The sequence below is a fragment of the Spermophilus citellus genome, assembly GCF_964194105.1.
Source record: "Spermophilus citellus genome assembly, chromosome: 8".
NCBI classification, from domain to species: Eukaryota; Metazoa; Chordata; class Mammalia; order Rodentia; family Sciuridae; genus Spermophilus; species Spermophilus citellus.
In genome coordinates, this window is record NC_138189.1 from 151,125,115 (window position 1) to 151,135,004 (window position 9,890).

Consider the following 9,890-nt stretch of genomic DNA (forward strand, 5'->3'; position numbering starts at 1 on the left):
ATGTGATGTCAATCTTCCCTCCCACCCAAAGGCTAGGGATTGAACCCAGGGCCTTTACACATATTATCCCAGAGTCCTCTGCAGTGGTCCAAGGGCTGTGGGCCAAGCACATCTCTATGTGCACCACACAGAAACGAAGGACAGCACCAGAACCTTCAGACGAATGCAGGAACTTGAATTTTGTAATCCAGACTTTACAACCTCAGTAAATTCTATTATTTCAATACAATGCACAAATTGGCAACAACCACCATCTTAACTTTTCTCAGACCAGAAAATTGTCCACTAAACCAACATGAAGAAACAAAGGGTGTTGATTTGGACTATTCAATTGTAACCTGTATTCATGAGTATTCCATGCGCCCTAATCTTGCACCAAAGACAGCTTCGTAATTAATGCTTTTGAAATAGCACAATTTTAAAAAGCTTCACATAATTTTGGCACATGATCTGTGATGATTTTGCAGTGAAATGCAATAAAATAGAATATTTATGAGCTAACGATTCAATTGTGGGGAGTTTGAGATGGAGAGGGTGGCTGGAGGTTGAGAAATTCAGGAGCCCAAGACTGCATAAAATTCCCCTCACTGATTGCCAGTGACTATCCAAGTATATGGTAAGAGTCTAAGCAACCCATACAAAGAAGGAAACTTGGAAGAAGGTCAAAGATCTCAACAGCTTCCATTGCGGGGGAGACAGCACTGGGAGCTCCAGCTCCGTCACGTGAGCGGGAAACAAATGCGGACTTCTGCCAACCCTGGGAGCAAGGGTCACCTTCCCTGGATTCAAGCAGAAAGTGCTATGGACACACCTTAACATGGCTCAAGAGCAAGCCTTGTCCATCAGGATGATCAACAGGAATTGAACTCCCTGCTATATCAAAGAACACTCCAGAGTCCTGTCACCATGATGCATAAGCCAGATGCCCCTGATGTGTCAAAGTTGCAGACATCAGAGCAAGAACATGTGGCTCAGATTTAGGAAGAAATACAGTCAGGAAATGGACCCTGGGATATCCCACATTCTGGACTCAATAGGAACAGACTTGAGGCATACATATTTTTTTGGAAGGAATCATGTGAACCACCTATAATCATATTAAACCCCTTTGCAGGATCTTAAAGTCTTTGGATGATATAATCATAAATGTACAAAATAGAAGGACCAGTGAATCTCAAACTAGGCCAGAAGTTAAAAAACTGAAATATGGGGGAGGGACAAGTATGGAAGTTTCTGAGGGGAAAAAAAAAGAAGTTAATGAGGAAGAAAATATTTTCAGATATGTTCACCAAGATGTTCAATGTTTTAAAAAAAATCTAAATTCAGGAAGCTAGGAAATACCTAAGCAGGATTAAGACATTGAAACTTGGAGACATCATAGTCAAACCTAGAAATCAGAAAAGATCTTTAAAAAAAATCCAGAAAAATGGAGAGAATAAGAACGATGTGGATGTTGGTTCATTAGAAACAATGAGAATTAAAACTATTTCAAGTGCTAAAAGGAAAATCTGTCAATATGTAACACTAATGAAAAATATTCTTTAAACTTAAATGTGAAACTAAGACATTTTTAGATAGACAAAAGTTAACAGTTGTTTACCCAGACGGACACCTGTAACAAATTTTAGAAACATTTCTTCAAGCAGAAGGTAAATGGTGGAAGATGAAAATTCAGATCTCTGGGAGGAAACAGAGCACCATGTGGTAAACACAAGGGTAAGCAAGCCACATTGTTCCATCATTGAATTCTTTAAAAAAATCAGCTTAAAAATAGAGAACAAAAACATTGATCCCTTAGATAAAAATAGCAAAGTATCATCATAGAGCTCATAGCACTTGCAGAAGTAAAATATAGATGAAAATAGTATAAAAGATGCTGTCAACGTCTCCCACGTGTGTTGTGTTAAAGGTAGGTGCAATCCCTAGAGAAAAATCGAACTATGTGTTATATACAAGAGAAGGACCTTAAATATAAAGACACAGGCCTCTTGAAAATAAAAGGAGGGGGCCAGGCTTGGTAGCACACACCTACAATCCCAGCAGCTCAGGAGGCTGAGGCAGGTAGATCATGAGTTCAAAACCAGCCTCAGCAAAAGCAAGGCCCTAAGCAACTCAGTGAGACTCTGTCTGTAAACTAGAAAATAGGGCTGGGGATGTGGTTCAGTGGTCAAGTGCCCCAGAGTTCAATCCCTGGTGCCCAAAAATAAAAAAGTGAAAAAGTAAAAATAAACAGCATCCGATACTAAGCAGAAAGAAGCTGGTGCTGCTATAAGAATATCAAACACTTCAGGACATGGGCGACTAGCAGACATCCAGCCCCACAATCACATGGTTGAAGGGTCAGTTCAAGGGTAGCAGTCCTGCCCGGGTTTCAGAGATTATGACATGAAGCAAAGCCACAGAGTTAGAGGTAAGTACATCTACGATTCTAACTGGAGATTTTTATCACTTCTTTCTCAATGAGACCGAGATTTTCACAATGCTATCAACTAACATTGCAAAACCCTGCACAAAAAAACACAAGATACACATTAATTTTAAAAGGTTCCTGCCACGTTCACTAGGCTAGAGGTAGACAATATATTGAGCTAAAAGAACAGTTACTGATGTGCTTTTTAGCTGTGATTACTAGAAATGCCAGATTTTTATGATTTTCTGAACTTCTAAATATATACTACTTGCTGAACTTCCTTAAGAGTTTTCTGAGCTTCTCTATAGATACTTATGTATTTAAAAAACTAGTTTTTAAGTACACAGTAAACACCTCTATTATTCCTGAAGAAACTGAAATTTATTTTTTTCCTACCCTATTTGGGACAGTAGATAATACAACAGGGATAGAGTTTATGAGGATGTGGAGGCAGGGAATGATGTTTACTCTCCCTCATCTTGCTACTTGTGAAGAGGGGAACAGGATCACTGGGAAGTTCTCAGAATCAGAGATGGGATATGGGCAAAATAAAGCTGTGCATCGATGAAAAATAGGCAAGTTACAAAAGTAAATGGATATCACCTAGAATTCGATATATATATATATATTTCTCTTCTACCACTGACTGAGCTTCCTGGCAAATTCCATTTTAAAAACTTTCTAACTTTTCTTGTGGGGGGAAAAAAGACCCCAATATCCTTTGAAGACAAAAAAATATGGAGCTGATGACCAAATACTTAGGAAATTCATTAGAAACAACTATGAATTGGGCCATTCCCATCATTTCCTGATGCTATTAATTTTCCCCAAATGCTTTTGTTTTTCCAAGAGGAATGTGTTCCTTGGGTGTGGAGACCATTTGTCACTGTTAGGGAAGCGATTTCCTTGCTTTGCTCCCCAAGAGTCAAGGCTTCCTCTATACAGTTTCTCTGACTTTGTCCACATCATAAAGTAAGAGCACGTATTGAAGGAAATCAAGCCAGCTCCGTCACGTGGGGAAAAACAACTGAGGGAAAGAAAAAGTGGCAGCTTGGTTCATTCAAGATTCAGAGGGGAAACTCTGGTGAGATTGAAAGTGGTGCACTCCACGAGACCAGCGATGCTTAGGGCAAGTCAATCAAGTTTCTTGAATGACAAGAAGAGTATCCAAATACCATAAACACATCCATCAAGAGTGATAGCAACAAGATGGCAGATCACAGGGTCCCATTGGTACCACCCCAGAGCAGCAAGAATTTGGCAACAAATCATGGGCCAAAAAAGCCTCTGTGGGAGCCGTGTGGCCAGACGTGGGCGACACCCAGGATGGGAGCCCTTTTGAGTGGTAAAGCTCACACCCACATGACAGACCCACTGACCGACCACGACTCCAAGCCCTTGAACCCCTGGACTCGGTCACAGCCCTGGGCGATGTTGGTCCTGTTAGAACGATCTGCCAAAGGACTGGGAAGGAGTCCCACCCCCACCCCCATGACGTGGGCGACAGGCACCCAGGTCTTGGTCCTGGAATAGACAGTCTACAACTCCACTCTTGCCACTCTTGGCTGCTGAATGAAACGGGCTTCTCTGCCCAGGGTCCAGCTGGGAGCCACCCGTCCATACCACCAGAGGTGGACCCACCATCCTCAGTCCCACAGGAAGACTGAGAAGATCATTAACTCCATCTCATCTTCTCTCAGGTGCAGACAGGAGATCAGTCTCCTCTGCTCCCCCTGGAAGACACCCCACTGTGCCCCAGGCAGGTTCAGCACTTCTAGCCCACTACAGATCCTGAAGTGGCCCTGCCATCCAGTATGGACCCTAACAGTGTCGGGGCACAACTGCCTACTCGGAGGGTAAGAGAAGAGGTGCCCATCTGTGCCCCAGGAGCAAGCCTACAGCCTTCCGTCTGGGCCCTGGATCCCGACACAGCCCCTACCTCAGTTGCAGCCCTGCTGAACTCTAGTCCAAGGCCAGACCCGCCTGCCCAGGAAGCAACCTGGTAACAGACTCAGCAGGCTCCACTACAGACCAGGAGCAGCCATGGGCAGTTCCAACACCACCCGACTGCAGTCCGGGAGGCCAGCTCACCCTGTGCGCAATCCATACAGAAAGCCCCCACTACTGAAACCAGCTGGTAAAGACAGGAAGCCCGTTGGTTCTTTCAGATGGAGAGACTCCAACTCGAGACTATTCTAAAATCAATGAACAGGCAGAAAACGATAGCACCCAGAGGCATCCACAACCATCTGTACACAAATGGCAGTTGTGTTGGTTATGTTTCCAGTACTATTTACATTACTGACACCATCAATTCATTAAGAAAAAAGGGATTTTGAATCAGTTTTAGAATTTTCAGTCCACAATCAGCCCACTGCTTTGGGCCTATGACCGCACATCACGGCAGCAGCACAGGGTAGAGGGAAGCCTTTCACCTCATGGCCAGGAAGCAGGAAAGGAAGGAGCTGGAGTCCCACTCTCTCCTCCAAGGTAACCTGAAAGCCTCCCACTAGGCCCCACCCCTTAAAGTTTCCACCACTAAAACCAAATCCTCAAGAGTCTTGAAAGCACCTAGAAAAAAGGAGATCTGCCACATTCAGGGGAAGTTCCTTGCAAACAGTACCTAAGGCAGCCTGGGAGCCCAGCCACAGACAAAACAGACTCACTCCAAGTCTGCCCCAAGAGACAAAAGGACTATGTAATGTGAAGAGGTCAATCCAATGGAAGGACAGAATTACTGATGCACATACACCCATCACGGGAGCAACTAACTACAGAGTGAATGTTGTATCTGGAGGGAGAGAAAACTGTAGTGCAATAGAGTAGTGCAACGCCCTTTAAAAACGGACAGGTCATCCAAAGTCAGGTAATAGACTTGAGCTACACTTCAGACTAAGTAGCTCTAGCAGACAGATAATGTTCCACCCAACAGCAGGGGGATACATATTCTTCTTAAGTGCATACAGAGCATTTTCCAAAATAGGAAAGGCCCTGTATCTTTGTCAAACAAATCTTAACTTTAGTGAGGCTGAAATCACATTAATCATTCCAAACAAAAGCTTGAGTCCTTAAGTCAACAGCAAGGATTCTTCAAAAGTCACAAAGGCAATCCCTCAGGGATCAAGACAAATGAACAGAACCATAGTAGACCCAAAGCATCACACCGATTTCAAAGTACATGATAAAGCTACAGTAATCCAAATAGTAAGGCACCGTCTGGAAGACGAGCAGGCCTCGAGGTTGGTCTTGGCAACAGTGTTTTGGGTGACATCAGTCAACGGAAGCACAAGTAAGAGTAAGTCAAACTAAAAACCTTCTGTACCCCACAGAAAACTATCAAAGTGAAAAGGCAACTGATGGTGTCCCTTTAAAGGCTCCTGTTAACGCAGAATTTTTAGAGGGGAAATGAGATTAGGAGAGCTGGGATTTCTCAGTTCATCCTAGTTTGAATGGGCTGACTGGGTGGGCACTATGGGGAGGTGGGCAGTGGCTGGAAGAGGTAGGTTACTGGGGGTGTTCCCTGGAAGGGTGAGCATCTTCTCCGAGGTCCCCCCCTCTCCATTTCTGGCTGCCATGAGGCAAGCAGTTGCCCTCCACAAGGCCTTTCCACCATGGTGTGCTGCCTCACCTTGGGCCCACAGCAACAGTCTCAGCTGACCGGGGACTACACCAAAGCCACAATAAGTTTGCCCTACTCCACGTTGCATCACTGAGCACAACGCCTCCCAAGAGCAAAGCTAACACATGGGAAAATGTATCTGCAAACTAGTTTTAATCTCCAAACTATGTTAGGAATGCACATAAACAGCAAAGAAACCCCATGAAACTGAAAAAAAAAAAAACAAATAGACATTTTTCCATGTCAGACAAAGGTACCAGGTGTATGAAAAGAGTTCGATATCATTAATTTTCAAATAAATGTAAATTAAAACCACAATGAGGTTATCACTTCACACTTATAGGATGGCTATTATCAAAAAAGATGAGCCATAAATATTAAATAGTGTGTATTATGGTTGAAATATGAGGTTGCCTCCAAAATCTCTAATTCAAGAGTGTTCAGAGGTAAGATGACTGACTGGGAGCTGTGATGTAGTTAGCCCATCCTAGTTGAATGGACCTGGTAGTAAGTGTGGGCAGGTCAAGTGTGGCTGGAGGTGATAGGTCCCTGGGGCTGAGTCCCAGAAGGGCTCCTTCCTCTCCCTTTCTCGCTTCCCAGCCTCAAAGCCCTAGGTAGCCTCCCTCTGCCGCACCCTGGTACCACCACGTGCTGCTGCCCTGTGGGCCCAGGGCAGTGGCCTGGGTCATCTCTACACCAAGGTCTGAAGCCATTAGCCCCAGGTAAAGTTTTCTGCCTTCAAGTTTTTTTTTTTTTTCTGGTGTTTTGGTTAAAGCAACACCAAACTGAGTAGTACAGCGTATGCAGAAAAAAGAACCCTTGTCCATTCTTAGTGGGAATGTGAATTGGCAAATCCGTTAGGTAAAATAGTAGAGAAGTTCCTCAAGAAGTTAAAAATTTCTGTACGAGTTAGCAATCCCACTTCTGGGTACACAGCCAAAGAAAATGAAACCAGTAACTCAAAGAAATATCCACACACTCATGCTCATTGCAGCCTTCCTTGCAGTAGCAACACAGAAACAACCTAAGCATGAGTTGTAGATGAATATCAGTACATACGTACAATGGGACAGATTCACATATAAGGAAATCTTACCGCTGTCCACAACTTGGGTGAAACTGAAGTACATTATGTGTCAGGGTCTTCACTGCTGGGACCAAAGGACCCAATCAGAACTGAAAAGGAGGAGAGGTTTATTTAGGGGCTCACGGTTTCAGAGGTCTTAATCCATAGAAGGTTGGTGCCCTTCCTCAGAGCTTGAGGTGAGGCACATCATGGCAGAAGAGTGGCCAAGGGAAGCAGTTAATGTGAGTCGGAAGCAGAGAGGTCTCCACCTGCCAGATACAGACATCTGCCCACAAAGCCACGCCCTACAACGTCAGTTACCAGTTAATCCCTACCAGGGGATCAATTCACTAATTGGTTTAAGACTCTCAGAACCCAATCATTTCTCCTCTGAACCTTCTTGCATTCCATCACACATGAGCTTTTGAGGGACACCTCACAACCAAACCATAACATTATATTAAATGAAATTTATCAGATTTAAGTAGTTGTATGATCTCATTTATGCAAAATTTTAGAAACTGGCATTCACAACAGCACAGCCTAATGCTAGCTGCCTAGGACTGAAAGACAGTGGTAAGGCAATAGAGAATATTTTTTTTTCAAAGGGCAGAAACTTGCAAGAGGAATAATAAATTATGGGTAACATATGGCATGGGGACTATAGTTAATACTGTGTTATTTGCTTAAAATGCACCAAGAGATATTAAGCATCCTTGCATTAATGAAAATTGCATCAATCAATTTATAATCATTGCATGTGGTGTGTTATGTATGAAGTCACCATATCAAATGCCTTAAATATGTAATTTGCACTTAACAATTGTACCTCAATCTCAAACCTGGAGGGAATAATCAACATCTGTCCTCCAATTCTTATCCTTACCCCCAATTTAGATTTCTTGTGTGCACTTCTTTAGAAAAGCTGCTCTTAGGAAGTCAAGATCATTTTGTGGCTCCGTGGGCCGAGGGTGGGGGGTACAGAGGTGGCAGCTGAGGCAGTGGCACGGGAGGCCGTGGAGCTCAAGCCCAGACCAACCCGTGAACTGGGCCACGACTCTGATCCTGCAGCCCAGTAAGAAGTGAAACTGGCCGGATGGGCCACTGAGCCCGAGTCGGAGACCAGGCAGAGCCCCCCTGAAGCCGAGATAGGATCCCATGTTCCTGATGGGAGAATTCCCTCCCCCGAATGCTTTAGAGATCTCATCCCACTCCACTACAGGGACCCCATTGCTATTCACCATCAGCATCTGAGCCGCATGTAGTCAGGTGGCTTTGGCTATAGCCCCTTTCTTAGCCTCACAGATGGCAACAGGCCAGGGACCTGGCCTGCCAGCCGCAGGACGCAGCCTAGGGATGTCTCCCCCTTCGGGATGCTGGGAATGTCGGTGGCTTCCTGGACATGTTTGGGATGATGAGTGACATGATTGGGAATATGGAGCATATGACAGCTGGGGGCAGTTGCCAGACCTCTCCATCCTCTACCGTCATCTCCTACTCCAATGCTGGTGTCGGTGCCCCCAAGGTCTGTCAGGAGACACCAGGGATACGCTCAGTACCAGATGGGATCTGGGAGACACGAGGACGGTCGCCACTCAGACAGTGGACTAGAGCAGATGTCCACTGGGCATCACATCCAAGACAGGGCTCACATCCCCCAGCATTCCCAAAGTCACGCACAGGAGACCAGAGCAACAGCAGGACTATATCAACCTGGATGAAAGTGAGGCAGCAGCATTTGACGATGAGTGGAGAAGAGAGACATCCAGATTCCGGCTGCAGCACCCCCTGGAATTTTGAAGGCATAAGGCATCTGAGTGGGGCTCAAAGGGTTGAGGGGCCTCCCGGCCTGGCCATTCAGGGACCCGAGGACTCCCCCTCATGACAGTCCTGCCGCTGTGACCAGTGAAGGTTCTGGGTCCTCAGCCTTTCATGTATAGGCCGAGAGTGAGAAATCATCCCCGAAAAACCTTTGTCCAACTCCCACCCCCAATTTAATGTTAAGTTAACGGGCAAGCTGACCCCACCTCTCCCTAGGGTCTCAGGGAGAACCTTGCATGCCCCCCATACCTACATTTTCTGTCTTTAATCCCCCTACCACCATGACTCCACTTGTCCTATTATGCACTAACTTGGTTTTTCATTTTGCTGCTCCATCTTCAAACCTCATTTTCTCCACTATACCCCTGCCATGTGCAGAAGAGGCGAGCTCTGAGTCTAGAGGCCTCCTCCATCCCTTAGCTACCCTGGATCTTTGCCCACCTGTTCCTCAGAGCCTTACTACAGGAGTCCTGTCCAGGGCTGGGGAGACTTCCCAACTCTCGTCTCCTCCCCATACTCCCACCCACACACATCACAAAAACCTTCCCCATGCCCTTCTTTGCCTTTATTTATTGATTTGTGCAACTTGTAACTAGGTGTTTATGGAATAAAGGATAATGAGGGAAAAAAATGATCATTTTGTGGCATGTGTAATGTATGCTTTACTTCTATTAAAGATTATTGTATTTGAAATCTCCCCTTGCAGGGGCGCCACAATTTAATTTTAATTAGATTCATTTTATGACATTCAAACTGCAAGTCCTTACATGTCCCGAGTCAAATTAAGTCTGCTAATTCCAGTACTTCCTTCATGAGTAATTTCTGAGAATCAGGGTTTCTTGTAGTCCGAGACCAAGTAAGGCAATTTCCCCACTGCCCCGAGTAGAACACCAGGTCCAGGAGAGCAAGGATGCTCCTTCCTATCGCTCTGTACCCAGAAACTCCAGGGGTGACTGGCCCTGGGGAAAGCACAA

At 45.1% G+C, this 9,890-nt stretch overlaps 1 pseudogene across 1 annotated transcript; it reads left to right on the forward strand.

Moving 5' to 3' along the window:
- Positions 1–4,224: 4,224 nt before the first annotated feature.
- LOC308654739 (myeloid leukemia factor 2-like) lies at positions 4,225–8,980 on the forward strand (annotated as a pseudogene). The gene is made up of 2 exons: positions 4,225–4,412; positions 8,318–8,980. The product of its transcript is annotated as a myeloid leukemia factor 2-like (transcript).
- The last annotated feature ends 910 nt before the right edge of the window (positions 8,981–9,890 follow it).